This window comes from Vulpes lagopus, chromosome 4 (assembly GCF_018345385.1).
Source record: "Vulpes lagopus strain Blue_001 chromosome 4, ASM1834538v1, whole genome shotgun sequence".
NCBI lineage: Eukaryota > Metazoa > Chordata > Mammalia > Carnivora > Canidae > Vulpes > Vulpes lagopus.
In genome coordinates this window covers 13,827,210-13,845,332 of record NC_054827.1, presented here as the reverse complement: position 1 = coordinate 13,845,332, position 18,123 = coordinate 13,827,210, and the positions used below count along the sequence as shown (strand labels likewise).

The window sequence follows — 18,123 nt, the reverse complement described above, 5'->3', positions numbered from 1 at the left end:
AGAGGTACTTTCAGGAGAGATCAGAGTTCCTGAAAACATATTCCTATTGAGCACTACTATGGTGGTCTCCTCTGGGCGGGGTGGGGGGGGTGACCTTCCCAGGAGGAGGGAGGCTTCCCCACAGAGGGCACAGGCTATGTCATCAGTCCTGCCTGTGGCATAGAAGGTGATGGGTTACATTCAAGTAGTCATGACCCTAGTTTTCCTGTCCAAATTCAACGTAACTTTATACATGAGTATTTTTCCTGAGGTCAAGGTAACTGGCATTTCAACACCTTCTTTAAAAATAGAGTATCTGTGCGTCCCTGAGAACATTCCCTTTTGGTGTCTTCTAGTTTCTCCCTGGAAGGGCTCAGTGGCCTACTCTGTAAAGGTTATTAACTCCATTACTTAACACATGTTAAATCCAAGCTTTCAACAGTTAATTTTGCTGTGTATCAGTCAATAGATTATTGTGAATTCTTACTATCTCACGGAGGAGACTTGAAAGGGGGTTAGATCAGAGCCTCCATGATTATTCTCTTCTTGACTTTCAGATAATACATCAAAGAAAGGTCATCCATTGAGTTGTTTCCCCTACTCCTCTCCTTTCATCCAAGCTAAGGAAAAGAGACATCCACTTAGCAAAGGTGCCTCTGAAATGTTCTGCTGGAACTTCTCTTGTTCTCTACATTCCTGTTAGCAGATGCACAGTCTCCTGGTAAGTACTGCTATTAATAACAATAGCAACATCCACCTCGAGAAGCCCCATCTTGATTTGTACCCTGGCAAGGGATAAATTCCAGGGCAACACATGGGGTACCTGGGACTAGAGATCTACCCTAGCCCTCTGCTTCTTTTTCCTCCTTGATTTTCCTTTTCCTTTAGTCATTCCTGGAAACATGGAGTCAGAGGGAAGTTCAGAGATTTCTACAACCCAGCTGTCTGGACTGGAGTAAGATTATAAACCAAAGTTCTAGCAGAACCCTCCTGGGCTTAACATTCTCCAAAAAATTAAGGATTCCATAGCCAACCAGAGAGACCTGAACTGAGAAATAAGTTGCTGTGGTTGTGATTCAAGGTTTATCTTTCTTCTCTGGTATGCAGACACTTTTGAATGTTCCTCAAATCAGTTTTTATTCTGGCTTCTTCAGTGGCTGCCAGTGGAATTTATCTCTAAATTAAGGTCCTTGCCTTGCACTGAAGTCTATATGGGTTTGTTTTGTTTTACAAAGTGATGGTTGGGTACCATCTGTTGGGGACCATTTGACTGGTGAATGCTTTGTAGGCTTCTCTTCATCACATTAGAGAATTTTATTTCCTTCTCCTTGAGGGAGGAGCCCATGGGGGATGTAACCAGAGGGAGAGTTCGGCCTGAGAACTGGAGAAGTAGGAATATTTTCCCCCCAGTAACTAGAGCAAAGATGGCAGAGTTCCACATTTCATGGGTTCAGGGTCACCAGGTACTCAAGAGGTTGATCTTATTCCAGCCAGTACCAGAGGCATAAATCTAGACTGCATGGCTCTCAGTTGGCTCCATTATACAGAGTCCTTCCAATTCCAAGAAATCCCTAGGGAGGCTGGGATTGGAGACGGGTCCAAGGCAAATCCCAGCCCTAAGTCAGCCTGTGTGCCATGACAACATTCTCAGGAAGCCCTCCAGCCAGGGCCTGCTTGCCCACTACAGACAAGGAAGCGGTCCCACAGTCCATCCCTCACTTCTTTCAAGCTTGGGTTTTTAGCATCCTGCAGAAGCACCTGCTGAACATCCTCCCTCCCCCTGAGCTCACCCATGGTGCCAGTCAGTGTTCTGAGAAGCCCTGTCTACAAGATAGATGACAGCTGATTCTATTTTAAGGAACTGGAATGAGTCATTTGGTCACAGAATATTATATAAATGACCCTTCTGTGGTAACATGATAAAGAATAGGCAGTTAGGGGAAATTTTTCAACTCTTGAGAGATTAATTGATGTAGATGTAAAAAATAGAGCTAACTTCCTTCATCTTCTCAATGGTGATGTGTATGAGCAGACATGGCAATTTTTTGCTGCCTCTATGGACAGAATCCTGTGCGTGGGATTAGAGCATTTCTAGACTAACTCTTCCTCCAGAGTAGGTTGTCGCATCTTTGCCTGGTACCAAGGGACTGGCTCATCTGCCCAGATCTGAGTGTGTTTCATCCTTTGGGTTCAGTGGCTGGAGTTTTGCAGAGCAACAGGGACTAGCTGAGTTCTTTCTTTCTGAATTCTAGATCAAGGATCAACAAAATTTCCCCACAAAGAACAAGATAGTAACTATTTTAGGATTCGTGCACCATACATTTTCTAAAGCAACTACTCAACTCCTCTGGTATCACATGTATGGGAAAGCAGCCACAGACTGCATGCAAAAAATGTCTTTGGCCATGGTTAAAATGAAACTTTATTTGCAAAAACAAGTAGTGAGTTTGATCTGGCCAACAGGGCATAGTTTACCCACCCCTATTCTGGAGTCAAAGATATGAGATAGTTGACTTTCCTTCACTCTTTTCAGGGGATGCCTGGTAATTCTGTGGTCATTCATTCAACAGTTATTTATCACAGAATCTACTATTGTGCCAGGCTTTGTTATGTATTTGGGATACAACAGAGAACAAAGCATACAGAGATCTTTAGAACTTAACATTGTAGTAAGGAGGGGCATGTTCTAGGGACAGTAAGACCAGTGTGACTGGACAGAAGGGTGTGAGGAGCATATTGATGGGAGGGGACAAAGTCAGGGAGTTAATGGAAACTGATCACATAGGGTGATCAGGCTATCATTTAAGGACTTATAGGCTATCATTTAAGGTCTTTAGCTTCTTCTTTGCATGAGATGGGGAGCCACTGGAGAATTGTGAACAAAGAAGTGACATGATCTAACCTAGGTTGAAAATAAATATAAATTGGATTTGTAGTGGATTAAAGAGTAGATGCAGAGACCCTGTTAGGAGGATATAGCAGTAATCCAGGAGACAGATGGTGGTGGCATGAACTAGAGTAGCAACAAGAAAGATTATGAGAAGTGTTTAGATTCTGGGTATAAATTGAGGGTAGAATCGATATGAATTCCTAATGGGTGTGTAATGTGTGTGAGATAAAGGAATCAGGAATGTTTTGGGCCTAGCTGTTGGCATATGGAATTGCCACCAACTGAGACGAGGAATACCAAAGGTAGAAGCAGTATTAAATATGTTAACTTTGGACATTTCTCTTAGATATCTGAGTGGATATATTCATACTTGGCATTTAGGAGAGAGGTCTGAACTGGAGATATAAATGTGTTTGTTGTCAGCATGGGATAAATACATGATATTTAAGACCATGGGATTACATGAGATCACCAAGGAAATGAGAGTATGTAGAGGAAAAAGAGAGCCAAGATTCTTGGATACTCTAGTATTAAGAAAATTGGAGAGAGAAGGAGGATCCTGCAAAGGATATTAAAAAGGAGTGATGAGTGAGGTGGGAAAAAAAAAAAAAAAACAAGAGAGTGCAGGTCCAGGGAGTTTTTCTACAAAGAGAAGCAGCTTAATGAGTGATAGCTGTCGGGGGAAGTTGGGGTAAAGAAGGCTTTTGTTCGTTTTTGTTATTGCTTATATGCAGAAAGTTACTACATAAACATTTATATGTGGGAATGATCCAGGAGAACAAAAATTTGATAACTTGGCAGATACAGGGAAGAACTGCCAAAAAGACATCTTCCAATAGGTGAAAAATATGGGATCTGATACACAAAAGGAGGTTTTTAGCTTTAGATAGTTATATAGAAGGCTTCAATTTCTGGTCATGAAGGAGGAATTGGTACTGGAATTTCCATAAAGAACTAGAACACTAGGAAGGAATATAATGTTTGAGAGAAGGGAAGTAAATGAGTGAACCCTGTAATTACCTAGACTGCCTGCTGGCACTTTCTGGTATGCAGGACAAAGGGAAGAACTCAGGCAGGGTAAGACAGTCATGCTCAGTTGAGGAGATAGAGTTCAGAGTTGGAAGAATTCAAGACATCTAGAGCAATTTGCAGGATGGAGTACCAGAGAGGAGGACACCATGAAGGTAAAGGGCTTTATAAATCTGCATAGGGATTCTGGTGAATCTTTGGCTGAATACTGGACTGTGGATGCCCAGTGTGAACCTCCAATATATTGGACAAAGAATAACTATGAGGGAACAATGAATAGAAGAATTCTCAGAGTTCATACAGGGCTGGGAGATGTTTGAATCCTGACCAGTTAGAGTGGAAAGCCCTGGCTGAACACTCAGAGCATTCAACAGAGGCCTCAGAAGAGTCATACCTTAATAGTTAGGGTCAACTATCAAGCCTCAGTCACTAACTGGCCTAGATGAAAGTAACTCTAGACTTACTCTAGCATTTCTTAAATGCGTGACATAAAAGAATTAAACAAGTAACTTAACTGTCAAAATAAACTCTAATACTATTTTTTAAAAGATGACAAAATCTATACATACACTCAATGCAAACAAAATCCAATAAAAAATTACTAGACATGTGAAGAAGTGGAATATTGTGTCCCATAACTATGAGAAAAATAAATTGATATAACCAGGAGTGAGAAATGACAGAAATGATGGAATTAGCAGTCAAGAATATTAAATAGCTACTATAACAGACCAAGAATTAAAGAAAAATATGAAGATGGGGAGAGAAATAGAAGATATATTTTTAAAAAGAAATAACTATAGCTTCTAGAGGTAAAAAATACAATATTTTGAATGAAAAATTCACTGGATGGGCTTCATAGCAAATTAGGCTATGAAAAAGGAAAGATTAATGAACTAGAAGATATAGCAATAGAAACTATGCAAACAGGAGCAGAGATGATAGATAGATAGATAGATACCAGAAAAAAAAAGAAATGAACAGAGCCTCGATGACTGTATGACAATATCAAGCAGTCTAACATATTTGTAACAGGAGTCCCAGAAAAAAGAGGTGTGCAAAAATATTTGAAGGAATAGTGACTCAAATATTTCTGAATTTAATAAAAACTATAAGCCCACAGACTTAAAGAGCTCTCTTAACCCCAAGAAGGATAAATAAAAAAGAAAATCAGGCCAAATCACATCATAATTAAATATTGAAAATATCTGATGAAAAGAAAAGTATAAAAATAGAGAAAAAGACATGTTGCACACAGAAGAACAGACATAAGAACTCAACAGATTTCTTATCAGGAACAACTTAAGTCAGATAGAGATCAGAGTTTGAAGAGGCCAAGGCATTTAGAACAATTTGCAAGATGGAGTACCAGAGAGGAGGACACTATGAAGGTAAAGGGCTTTACAAATCTTCATAGGGATTCTGGTGAATCTTTGTCAGAGGACAATGGAATGACATCTTTAAGATGCTGAAAGAAAAAAAAAACTTGTTGATCTTGAATTCTATATCCAGAGAAAATATCATTCAAAGACAAGGCAAAAATAAAACACATACAGACAAGGAAACGCTAAGAGGATTTGTTAACAGAATGCTTATACTGCAATCAATATTAAAAGATGCCCTTTGGGACAGCCCAGGTGGCTCAGCGGTTTAGCGCCTGCCTTCAGCCCAGGGACTGATCCTGGGGACCCGGGATGGAGTCCCACGTCCAGCTCCCTTCATGGAGCCTGCTTCTCCCTCTGCCTGTGTCTCTGCCTCTTTCTTTCTTTCTTTCTTTCTTTCTTTCTTTCTTTCTTTCTTTCTTTCTTTCTTTCTCTGTGTCTCTCATGAATAAATTTTTAAAAATCTTTAAAAAAAAAGATGTCTTTTGGGCTAAAGGGAAGGAGTAACAGGTGGAAATTTGGTGCTATAGAAAGGAAAAGGGTAAAAAAAAAAAAAGAAAAAGAAAAAGAAAGAAAGAAAGGAAAAGAGTGCCAGAAATGATAAACATGTAAGAAGTTATTTGAAGACTTTCTTCTAGTTTTAAAATTTTTATTAAAAGACAATTGTTTAATTTTTTTAAATAAATTTTAAAACCCAGGTGCCCCTATATATTTTTTCATTACATATGCAATGGTATAATACTATTGTAAACTCTAGAACAAACACTAAAAGAACCCAAGTAAGTATAAGTAATTGCCAATAAAGAAGATAAAGTACTAAAAAATACACTAATCTGGAAGAAGGAAAACAAAGATCAGATAAAACAAATAGAAAACAAATATCAAGATTATAGATTCAAACTCAATCATACTGCTAATTACATTAAATGTAAATGGCCTGAGCACTCCAATAAAAAGAGCTAAGAGCAAGGTCCAGCTATCTGCTATCTATAAGAAATGAATTTTATTTTTTTTAAGAAATGCATTTTAAATATACAGATACAAACAGATTAAAAGTAAAAGGGTACAAAAGGATATAGTAAGAAAGTGCTAATTAGAGAAGAACTCAAGTGGCTATATAAATATCCTATAAAGTAATCTTCAGGAAAAGGAATATTGCCAAGGATAAGAGAAATATCTCCTAATGATAAGTAAAGCCAGTATATCAAGAAAACAATACTTAATCTTAACTAAATGCGAAGACATCTAATAACAGAGTTTCAAAACACATGTAGCAAACCCTGATGGAATTGAAAAGATAAAGAAACAAATCCTCACTGATGCCCAGAAACTTCAACACTCCTCTCTCGATGACCTTAGGATCGATATCTCCAAGATAAAGAATATTGCCAAAAATAAGAGAAATATCTCCTAATGATAGATAAGCCATTTATCAAGAACACAATGCATAATCTTAAATGCCTAGACATCTAATAACAGAGTTTCAAAATACATGAACCAAACATGATGTAACTGAAAAGATAAATAAACAAATCCTAGGTTACAGTCAGAGACTTCAACACATCTTTCTTTTTTTTTTTTTTTTAATATTTTCTATACTTTATTTACAAATTCAGTTGTCCAGCAATTCTTACATGAAGTGCAAGATTTTCCCCCTATTGTTTGTTTGGTTTTTTTTAATTAATTTTTATTGGTGTTCAATTTACCAACATACAGAAAAACACCCAGTGCTCATCCCGTCAAGTGTCCACCTCAGTGCCCGTCACCCATTCCCCTCCAACACCCGCCCTCCTCCCCTTCCTCCACCCCTAGTTCGTTTCCCCGAGTTAGGAGTCTTTATGTTCTGTCTCCCTTCCTGATATTTCCCAACATTTCTTTTCCTTTCCTTTATATTCCCTTTCACTATTATTCATATTCCCCAAATGAATGAGAACATACACTGTTTGTCCTTCTCCGATTGACTTACTTCACTCAGCATAATACCCTCCAGTTCCATCCACGTTGAAGCAAATGGTGGGTATTTGTCGTTTCTAATTGCTGAGTAATATTCCATTGTATACATAAACCACATCTTCTTTATCCATTCATCTTTCGATGGACACCGAGGCTCCTTCCACAGTTTGGCTATTGTGGCCATTGCTGATAGAAACATCGGGGTGCAGGTGTCCCGACGTTTCATTGCATCTGAATCTTTGGGGTAAATCCCCAACAGTGCAATTGCTGGGTCGTAGGGCAGGTCTATTTTTAACTCTTTGAGGAACCTCCACACAGTTTTCCAGAGTGGCTGCACCAGTTCACATTCCCACCAACAGTGTAAGAGGGTTCCCTTTTCTCCGCATCCTCTCCAACATTTGTTGTTTCCTGCCTTGTTAATTTTCCCCATTCTCACTGGTGTGAGGTGGTATCTCATTGTGGTTTTGATTTGTATTTCCCTGATGGCAAGTGATGCAGAGCATTTTCTCATGTGCTTGTTGGCCATGTCCATGTCTTCCTCTGTGAGATTTCTCTTCATGTCTTTTGCCCATTTCATGATTGGATTGTTTGTTTCTTTGGTCAACACATCTTTCTTGATAACCTTATTACAATTAGACATAAAACCAGTGAGGACATAGATTTGAAAAATGCTATCAACAAATTTATCTTAGTTAACATTTATAGACTAATATTCCCAGTAACAGCAGAAAATATATTATCTTCAAGTGTATATGGAATATTTGCTAGGTAGACCATATTCTGGGCCATAAAACAAGTCTCAAAAAATTTAAAAGGATTGAAATTGTACAGAATGTATTCTCTGACCAAATCTCTGGATTTAAATTAGAAATTTGCAATGAAAAGATATATGGGGCATCCCTAAATATTTGGAAATCTAACAACTCCTTCCTAAATAACCTAAGGGCCAAAAAATAAAAATAAAAAAGAATCACAAGGAAAATTTTTTTTAATATTTTGAGCTGAGTGATAATAAAAGCATTAGGTATTTAAATTTGTGAGATATAGATAAAGTAGCATTTAGAAGGAAATGTATAGTTTCGTGCTTATATTAGAAAAGAAGAAAGGTCTAAAAGCGATGTAAGCTTTTACCTTATGGAGCCAGATAAACCCACACTAAGTAGAAAGAAGCAATATTTCAAATCAGAGCAGAAATCAAAATAGAAAATGGACGAAGAGTTGGGGGGCGGGGGAATCAATGAAGCCAGAACAGGGCACGTGGTGCAGATGCTACAGGGGCAGCTCTGGGGCAGAAGTTACTTTCTGACCACCTCAGTATTCTCAGTGAACTAGGAGGCAAGGTGGGGCAGCTGGGAGTGAGGATGGGATAGAGGTGCTAAGGAAGAGGAGGAGGGCAAGTGTGGCCTGAGCCTCTGAGACTGTGGGAGAGCAAGGGGTCCCCCGTTGTACACTAGCCTGGCAGTGTTAGGGCTCCTGGGAGCGTCAGAACATGTCTACTACCTGGTCTCCTACTTAATTGTATTAACTGACATCCTTGTACAATATGGATAGTATAGGTGCTATTATCCCATTTTACAGATTGAGAAACTAAAATATCAAAAGGTTAAGCTGCTGACCTAAAGATCCTGAAAGGTGTTATAGCACTAAAGTGATGTCTAGAGTCCTTAAAATTACAGCCTCAGGTAACAACAATTAAAGTTATTTTATAGGAATAAGAAGATCTAAAGCTCTGAAGAGTTAAGTAATTTGCTTAAGTACACGTAACTGATTCTTCTGGGAGCCAACACTTGAACTCAGGTTAAATGACCGATTTGCTTCACCTTACCTTCCCTGTCAGGAAAAATGTACATGAGAACCTTGCATAATAAGTAAACTTAATTAAACAAAAAAAATTTTTTTGAAGTAGGCTCCATCCTCAGCATGGAGCTCAATGTGGACCTTGAACTCACAACCCTGAGATCGAGAACTGGGCTGAAATCAAGAGTAGGACACAACTAGGGCTCAGTGTGGCTCAGTGGTTTAGCGTTGCCTTCAGCCCAGGGCCTGATCCTGGAGACCTGGGATCGAGTCCCGCATTGGGCTCCCTGCATGGAGCCTGCTTCTCCCTCTGCCTGTGTCTCTGCCCCCAACCCCCCCCCCCACCACTCTCTCTCTCTCTCTCTGTGTCTCTCATGAATAAATAAAATCTTAAAAAAAAAAGAGTAGGACACAACTAACTGAGCCACCTAGCACCCCCCAATTAAAGTTTTATTTATTTATTTTAAAGATTTTATTTATTTATTTGAGAGAGAGAGAGCGCACAAGTTGGGGGAGGGAACAGGACAAGAAAGATTCCCCGCTGAGCAGGGAACCCAGCTCGGGGGCTCAATCCTGGGACCCTGGGATCATGACCCAAGCCGAAGGCAAATTCCTACCCAACTGAGCCACCCAGGTGCCCCATAAAATGTTTTTGATTTAATTTTTTATTCTCTAGTCATGGAACAGATACGATTCTTTTGACTTAAGTAAGTATTTGCAATTTTCAGGTGGATTTAAGTAGGCTAGATTTGTCTTGTTACATAGGGCTTTTTTTTTTTTTTTAAAATAAAGAAACTAATTTGCTTGAGATCTTTTAGACCAAGTTATAGATTCACCTGACTCAAACAGACTAACCAGTCTGCTTTGCACAAATGCCTTGCCTCTGTTTATGCCCTGTGTCCAATATCTAAAGTTGTATGTAACCGGGTTTACTTATTGTAGGATAAAGTCTAAGCTAATTCATGGGTTGTTCATATAATAAATAAACCTCAGATACAATTCATTCATATGAATCAGTCTGTGTATTTAATTTTCTGATTCTCATATTTAGAGGACAGTAGGTTGTTCAAGATCTACAACAGTCAAAACTATTTATATTTATTTTTTCATTTATAGTTCTTTTATAGGCTTATATGGTAAATATAATTTTTGTTTTTTACTTGAAACATTTGGTTAATACTGTCCTTAAAATGAATCATCTTAAAAGATTTTATTTTATTTTAAGTCCAGTATAGTTAACATAAGTATAAGGTATAACATAACATAAGTTAACATAAGTTATAGGTATAAAATATAGTGATTCAACACTTCCATACAACACCAGGTGCTCATCATAGCAGGTGCATTGCTTAATTCCCATCCTGTATTTCAGCCATCCCTCACCCTTAAAAGTTTTAAAAAATACCTGTAGAATGCATCAAATATTATAATAGACTTTTTTTCATTTATTTATTTGAGGTAGAGGGCACAAGAGCAGGAGAGGGGCAGAGAGAGAAGGAGAAGAATACTTCCTACTGAGTGGAGAGCCCCACTTGGGGCTTGATCCCAGGACCCTGGGATCATGACCTGAACAGAAGGCAGATGCTTAACCAACTGAGCACCCAGAACCCCTATAAAAGACTTTTAAAGCAATCTTGTGCAGTCGGTGTTATGACCCCCATCTTTGTTTTATGACCCCCATCTTTTTTTTTTTTAATTTATTCATGATAGTCACAGAGAGAGAGAGAGAGAGAGAGAGGCAGAGACACAGGCGGAGGGAGAAGCAGGCTCCATGCACCGGGAGCCCGACGTGGGATTCGATCCCGGGTCTCCAGGATCGCGCCCTGGGCCAAAGGCAGGCGCCAAACCGCTGCGCCACCCAGGGATCCCTATGACCCCCATCTTATTGATGGTGTGCCTTAAGGTTCAGATGAGAATGCCATGCCGTAAGGGAAGGCCAGTACTCTAATTCTTAGCCCAGTGCTCTTATCACAGAGATACACCTTTTTCTAGAAGAATCATGACAGGTCAAAAGCTCAGGCTAACATGCTGGCCAGATCACTATCTTAGCACGCATCTGACTCTTCCACCCATTTCCACTTATTTTGTGACCCCTATTTTATTTAGGACTGATACCCAGAACACTAGTAGGGCCACTCTATAACCTTTAAGAGAGAGAAAGAGATAGGGGTCCTAGTGGGTGTAGTTGAAGAGACACCCAAATTAAAAAGTTCTTTCAGAGGTGGGTCTTTGGGCAAGTCAGATACAAAATATGACAGAGTTTGGGATCTTGGAAAAAACACGAATATTGCAATCACTGTTGTAGGGGAAGTGTGGGATTTACCATCCCTCTGTGCTCAGCCTATTGAGCTGGCCTCTGAGCAATCACTTAGTTTGTGAGGGAGAAATTACCTTGTTCAACCTGAGCACCACTAAATTACTACTCGAGGCTTATGTGAAAAGTCAGATCAGAAGCTACAGACACAAATTGTCTATGTATTCATGGGAAAGGCTGGGAACATTTCACAGAGGACTGCTGGTTGCCTTAGCAACCCAACATCCCTGCAGGACAAGGCTCCAGACAGGAGGCAAGGCCAGCACAGCCAAGGTCTGTAGATATCCTGCTTTCTGTGCTTAAGCCTTCACTGACAACATTCATATTTAAACATGAAAGCCCAGGGACACCTGGGTGGCTCAGTGGTTGAGCCTCTGCCTTTGGCTTGGGGTGTGATTCCGGTTCTGAGGATTGAGTTCCACCCCACACTGGGCTGCCTGCGGGGAGCCTGCTTCTCCCTCTGCCTGTGTCTCTGCCTCTCTGTGTCTCTCAAGAATAAATAAAATCTTAAAAAAGAAAGAAAGAAAGAAAGAAAGAAAGAAAGAAAGAAAGAAAGAAAGAAAGAAAGAAAGAAAGAAAGAAAGAAAGAAAGAAAGAAAGAAAGAAAGAAAGAAAGAAAGAAAGAAAAGGAAAAGAAAGAAAGAAAAGAAAAGAAAAGAAAAGAAAAGAAAAGAAAAGAAAAGAAAAGAAAAGAAAAGAAAAAAAGAAAACCCAAGGCCATGTTCAGTAAGCCCATGTAACAGTCCACATAAGACTAAAACTGATCTGGTGCGATTTGCCTGAGTAGAGCATGTATTCCTTCCTTCCCTGACACAGCTCCACCACTTGGGTGGATTTAGAAGAAAACACACGGAGTCATGGTTCCTGTCCAACTAACTTGCTACCTCCTTGAAAAATGATTTTAAAAATCGTGGGAGATGATGGTATTTTTAACAAACATGCCGGAATTTACCTATCCATATAATGGCTTTCCTTTGAGGATGTAGGGAATGGGGGGAGCTGTTGCCCTAAATATAAATAGTGCCTAATATGTTCCTTTTGGACCTTCACAGGGAATAGCTAGACATAAAAGAGAGTCAATCTGATTAGGGCTTTTTGGTCACACTTCAAGTTTGCTTTTAACTAAAAATTAAACTCTATATTGATATGTCTCTCCCTAACGCCCAGCGCATCCTTACCAGTCCACTAAAAAGTTTGATAAATGTTCAGTTATCCATCTACCTCTACCCCTGGATTTCTCCCAAACTGAATCTACCTTTAAAGATTCACTACCACCAGGAAGTCACAGGGATATTCAATAGAGTCTAGATGGCTTTCCAAAAAGGCATCCTAGAAAGCCGTAAGCAGGGATGGTAGGATTGAGATAGGTACAAGATATCCCAATGGGACCCACTTTGAAGGAGATAGCATTGAGTCAGTGTCCACTTTGAAGGGGGCAATATTCACTGGGTGCCGTGGTTTTAAATCACAGCCACACATTCCTTGACACTCTCCCCATGTAAAGTGGGATTTGTGCCTCTTCCTTGAAAGTGAGCGGGCTTTACTTCTTTGACCAACAAAATACAGTGAAAGTGATATGGGACTGCCAAGGCTGGCTCATAAGAAGTCATGCTGTTTCGGCCTTGTTGACTGGTTTACTCATTTGTAGAGCCTTGAACCACCATGTAAGAAGTACGATAGTCCTGGTTCCACCATGCGGAAACCAGGAACCATGCCCAGCTTCCTCCATGGCGCAATACCCATGGATAGGTCGGGTATAGATGCGCTTAATCAATCGTCTAAACTGAGCTGGCCTTTGAGGCAATCCAGCCCAGGCATCAGGCATATGAGTAGACATCTCCGGATGATCCCAGTGGCCAGCTGTGCAAGCTGCTCCCAGCGAGCTGAATCTCTCCAGCTGAGGGGCAAGTCATCATGGAGCAGAGACAGGCAATCCCCACTCCCAGAGAATTTGCGAGCCTAACAAAACAGTGTGCTGCTAAATTTAGGGTAGTTTCTTATGAAACAATAGATAACTGGACCACTTGGTTTAACAAGTACTGGATGTCTAGCAAAGTAAGTCATATTTTAAAATTGTACTCCCCTGGGACCGCCTGGGTGGCTCAGCGGTTGAGCGTCTGTCTGCCTTTGGCTCAGGGAGTGATCTTGGGTTCCAGGATCCAGTCCCACATCAGGCTGACTCTATGGAGCCTGCTTCTCCCTCTGCCTATATCTCTGCCTTTCTTTGTGTGTCTCTCATGAATAAATAAATAAAATCTTTAAAAAAAAATTGTACTCCCCTTACCTTCCACAAATAAACTGAACAAAGACTGTAGGAAGTGGTGTACTCATTTTACCATGACTCTGCCAAGGAAGGAACTCAAGTTTTCGGTTTCGTGGTATTTGCACCTCCTTTGTTGAGGCTGCCATGAGTGAGAGGTTGGTCTTTCTGGGCCGTTGTTTCTTCATCTCTACCATGATCTCCAATGATGTCACGATTCTAAGGTTTTGGGCATGAACTGGGTACAAAAAGTATTATTCCCACAGCAGCAACATTTACACCAAACAAAATAAACAAAATGTTGCTATAAACATACAATGGGATGGTATTCAGCTCCCAAAGGAAGGAACTACTTACACAGGCAGCAAATTGGGTGGACCTTGAAAACAATATCCTAAATGAAATGAGCCAGGCACCAAAGTACAAATATTTCGATTCCACTTAGAGCAAGTCCCTAAAACAGGCAAATTTGTGGAGACAGGAAGTAGAACAGAGGTTAACCGAGGGCTGGGGCTAGGAGGGCAGGGGAGGTCAATGTTTAATGGGTGCAGAGTTCCACTACGGACTGATGAAACTGTTCTGGACATAGACCGTAGTGAAGGTTGAGCAACACTGTGAATGTGCTTCTTTCACTGGATGGCACACTTAAAAATGGTTAAAACGCTAACTTATATGCTAGGCATTTTGTACCATGATTAAAATATATATTAATATATTAATATATTATATATTAATTCTATATTATATATATTAATATTATAATATTATATAATATATTATATATTGTAATTATATAATATTATATATATATTAATTCTATATATAATTCTATATATATTAATATATAGATATATATTTTAAGTTGAATTGCCAAAAAGCTTTGACTCTGGAGCCCTAGCCTCTTAATACTCTGAGGAATGAGGATGTATTTTCTAGCTCACCGTCACGGGGTCACGGAGAGTGCCTTCAGCCTTCTCAGGGGTCCCAAGAGAAAGCAGTCATCTCATCAGCAGAGATATTTCTGGATGCCCTTGAGGGATACCTGAAAGGAGCCTTCAGGATTTTGTGGTCTAACACCCTCCCTTTGCAAATAAGGAAAGAGGAAAAACAACTCAAGGAAGTGTCTTCTGGGGAAATAAAGAAATCCAGCTAGATACCTTAAAGCTCTAAATAAACCAAGTGTGGCGTTTTCTCTTCTAGGATAATAATCTACTCTTCTCTATAAATCTCATCTTTAATTTGCTTGTCATTTTTGAGTTTGCTTCTAGGTCAAAGATGCTATAGAACCCAGAATAGATCTCCAGGAAGATTATTTTACTGAGGCTCTAAAACTTCCTGCACAACATAATCATTTTGGCAGTTATGACCAGTTTGTTAGAGTTGGCATGAAAGATGGAATCTATTTGCCACGGCTGTTACAATGCGCTTTATTGTGATATGGTGCCAGAGGCACTGGACCTGAAGTCCAGTGACCTGAATTTAAATCTAGGCTCATGCCATGACCTAGGGCGGTCATTAAGCTTCTCTGTTCTTCAATTTGCTTCCTCTATAGATAGCGCGATTGGAGGAGATAAACCCTAAAATGCCTCCCAGTTTCTGTGATTCTATATTCTCTGATTCTGTGTTTATTTTTGTCTGTGCTTTGGAAGTAAGGAAGTGACCCAAATACTTGAAATTATCACTCATTGATCACTTCTATTATGTTTTCTATGCTTATGTAAAATTAGCCTTGGTGGGTGGATGGTGGTAGATGCTCTGTTGTCCTGTCCAGTTCTCCATTCCAGAGTGAAGGACTTACTCCTCCCACTGCTGGGTGTTTGCCTGCAGACTGCTGCCGTTGTCAGCCCTCTCAGGGAGTTGCTGTTGGCCCAAGAAAGCCACTTTGCCTGAGGCATACCGCCTTCCCAGAGGCAGCCCATATCCAGCAATGATCCACCTACGGGCCTAAAGACCTGGGCCCTCTACCCCAAACTCTGGATGACTCTGAAAGGTTCTATCAGCTTCAGAGCTCCCCATGGGTTGGCTGAGACTTTTGATGAGACTCAATTATAATCCAATTTCTCCCTCCTTCTAAAACATACAAACATGCTACTTTGTCTTCTCTCACCAGAGCTGATTGTGAGAGCAACCCCAGTAGAAGTCCTGCATGCTGACCCCCCTCCCCATCTCATTCAGAGTCCATGTCCCAGGTAACAGCTCATCATTCTTTGAGCTCTCCCACTGACATGATGAGGTAGATATAATTATTAAGAAGCTTCTGGAAGTAAGTTTCCATAAGCACCCTATTAGAAAATGATAGAGCCAGGACTTAAACCCAGCACCCCAGCTCTGGCCTTCCTGTTCTAAGCTACTATATCCCTCCACCCCTTGATTTCTCATTCATTTTTCAGAGTTCATTCAAGTCTTATTCAAGTGTACATTTAAAAATCATTGCTTAAGTGCACGTGTGTTTTCCAAGTATCTCATTTGTTTTCATGTTAGTCTACAGAGATGAATGTGAACTTTGAAGTAGATCCAAATAAAATGACTTTCAAAATTTAGGAAACTAAGATATAATCTGGCAATCCTAAATCCAGCCCTTCCCAAATTCTTATGAAGGTAGCAATGAAGAAAAAGGAATCCTGTTTTACATTATGCTGGTTAAGAGGACTGAGAAAAGTAAATCCTCCAACGCTAGCCCTGTGGGATTATGCAAACAAAAGAGGTTGCCCTTTGAACACGCAGATGATCCTCTGTGGTTTCTACCTCTGTTGGGGCAATGGTCAAGTATGGACTGTGAGCATTCCCAGGCTAGTCCCAGGACCCCATGAACCCTCTCTCCCACCAAGCCTGCCACTTGCAGAGACCATCAGATGTAGAGACTTTCTGTCCTAGGGAGGGATGAACCAGGTTATTCCCAACAAGCAGGGACACCCATCAGAGGTGGATGTGTAGACTGTGTAGTGACAGTAGACGAGGGTTTTTAGGGAAATAACAGGCCTCACCCTGCCTCACTTGTCTTATCGGTCAAATGAGGGTAGTATTTGTTCTTTCTGCACATAAAGCAATTGTGAAAAACAAATGTGATAAGAGCAATAGCATTGCTTGGAGGTTACATGTAGTTTCCAAAACACAACATTACGCCCTCTGGAAACAGAGTGGAAAATCAGGATTACTGTTTGTTGATTCTGAATTTAAAAAAAAAAATTCCATACCCTTCTCTTTCACAGATGATTCACATCTTACCTGTATCACTCTAAATGGCTTCACATTTTTCTTTCCTGTATGAGGTCTAGCTGTGGATATAGATGGGCTTGGTAGTTAAGCCTCAGATTGGAGGTCAGTGGAACACATTCAGCTTGCAAACAAAATGGAATTGGATTCTGGGAGCATTGCAGTTATTTTTAAATTTTGAATTAGCTGACAATAAAAATGCAGATTTGCAGTTTTGTCCAAAAAAATTAGAAGTTCTGGCTTCATTATCATTGTGACATTAGGCTGGTGCAGAGCAACAGCCGCCCCCTTAGACGGGGCATAGAAACTCTCATTTGCCACAGTCCACACCACAGCCTATCGCCACCCTCTCTCAGAGACCAAGTATCCATTGCAGTTTAGCATCATACTGGCAAGTCTATTCTCCTCCCTTAAATCACCTGCCCTCCCAAAGTCTTTTTAATCTGTCATCGCTTATTCTCAAAAATGCCAGATTAAAGTCCTGGTCAGTAGACTCAAAAGCATCCTTTCTTTGGTAATGGAAAGAAATAGATTTGTGGTAATTCCCGGTGTTCTTCACTGTTTGGGTTCATATGGGAATGGGGATTTATGAGCCTAAAGGATTGATAGGCTATTTGCAGGTTTTACAACTTGGCTTTGAGACATCCTCAAATATACTTGAGCTCACTGGTTGTTCTGTTAGTTGATAGTACTCTAGAGCATTCGTTAGAGCCTCCCACTGAATGTCTTTGAGTCCAATGCTGTCTTAGAATAGTCTCTGGGGTCTTGCTCTGTTTCCTCATTCCCGCTACTGCTGATAATCTCCTCATCCTATCCATGGAACATTACTCATTGGTCTTTTTGTCTCATCTGTCTTTTCTCTAGTTTATCTGCTTTACTGGAAACCAAGTTAACCTTCTAAAAAACCCAAATATACTCCATTCTCTCCTCAACTTATATACCCCTGCTGGTTCCTGTTTTCTCAAGGATAAATTTTGAGCTCCTTATGAAAGATCCTTCCCCATCTAACCCTAAACCACTACTTTGTCCCCTTCCTCACCACCCATGGGGATCCTCCATGTTCTCCACATACTGCCTGTCCTGTCCTGGCGGGATAGTCTTTGTATCCTCTGCTCCCTCAGACTAAAATGTACTTGCCCACACTCCTCGAGCCTTGGGATTTCAAAGACCAGTACATTTTTTTTTAAAATATGGAAATGTGTGTGTTGTTTGTATTGAGCCAAATAGGAGAGACTACAATTTGTAATAATAGCATCTATTAGCACCTTGATTTTGTAAGAGAAAGAAAAATGGCAGCACTCCCAAA

The 18,123-nt window shown here is 40.2% G+C and overlaps 1 long non-coding RNA gene across 1 annotated transcript in view; it reads left to right on the top strand.

Annotated features, from left to right (window-relative positions):
- LOC121489625 overlaps nt 1-18,123 on the top strand; it is a 28,458-nt gene that overhangs the window by 9,561 nt on the left and 774 nt on the right. The window contains exon 2 of the long non-coding RNA XR_005987373.1: nt 537-700. This is a non-coding gene — a long non-coding RNA (uncharacterized LOC121489625). The remainder of the gene's footprint in view (nt 1-536; nt 701-18,123) is intronic.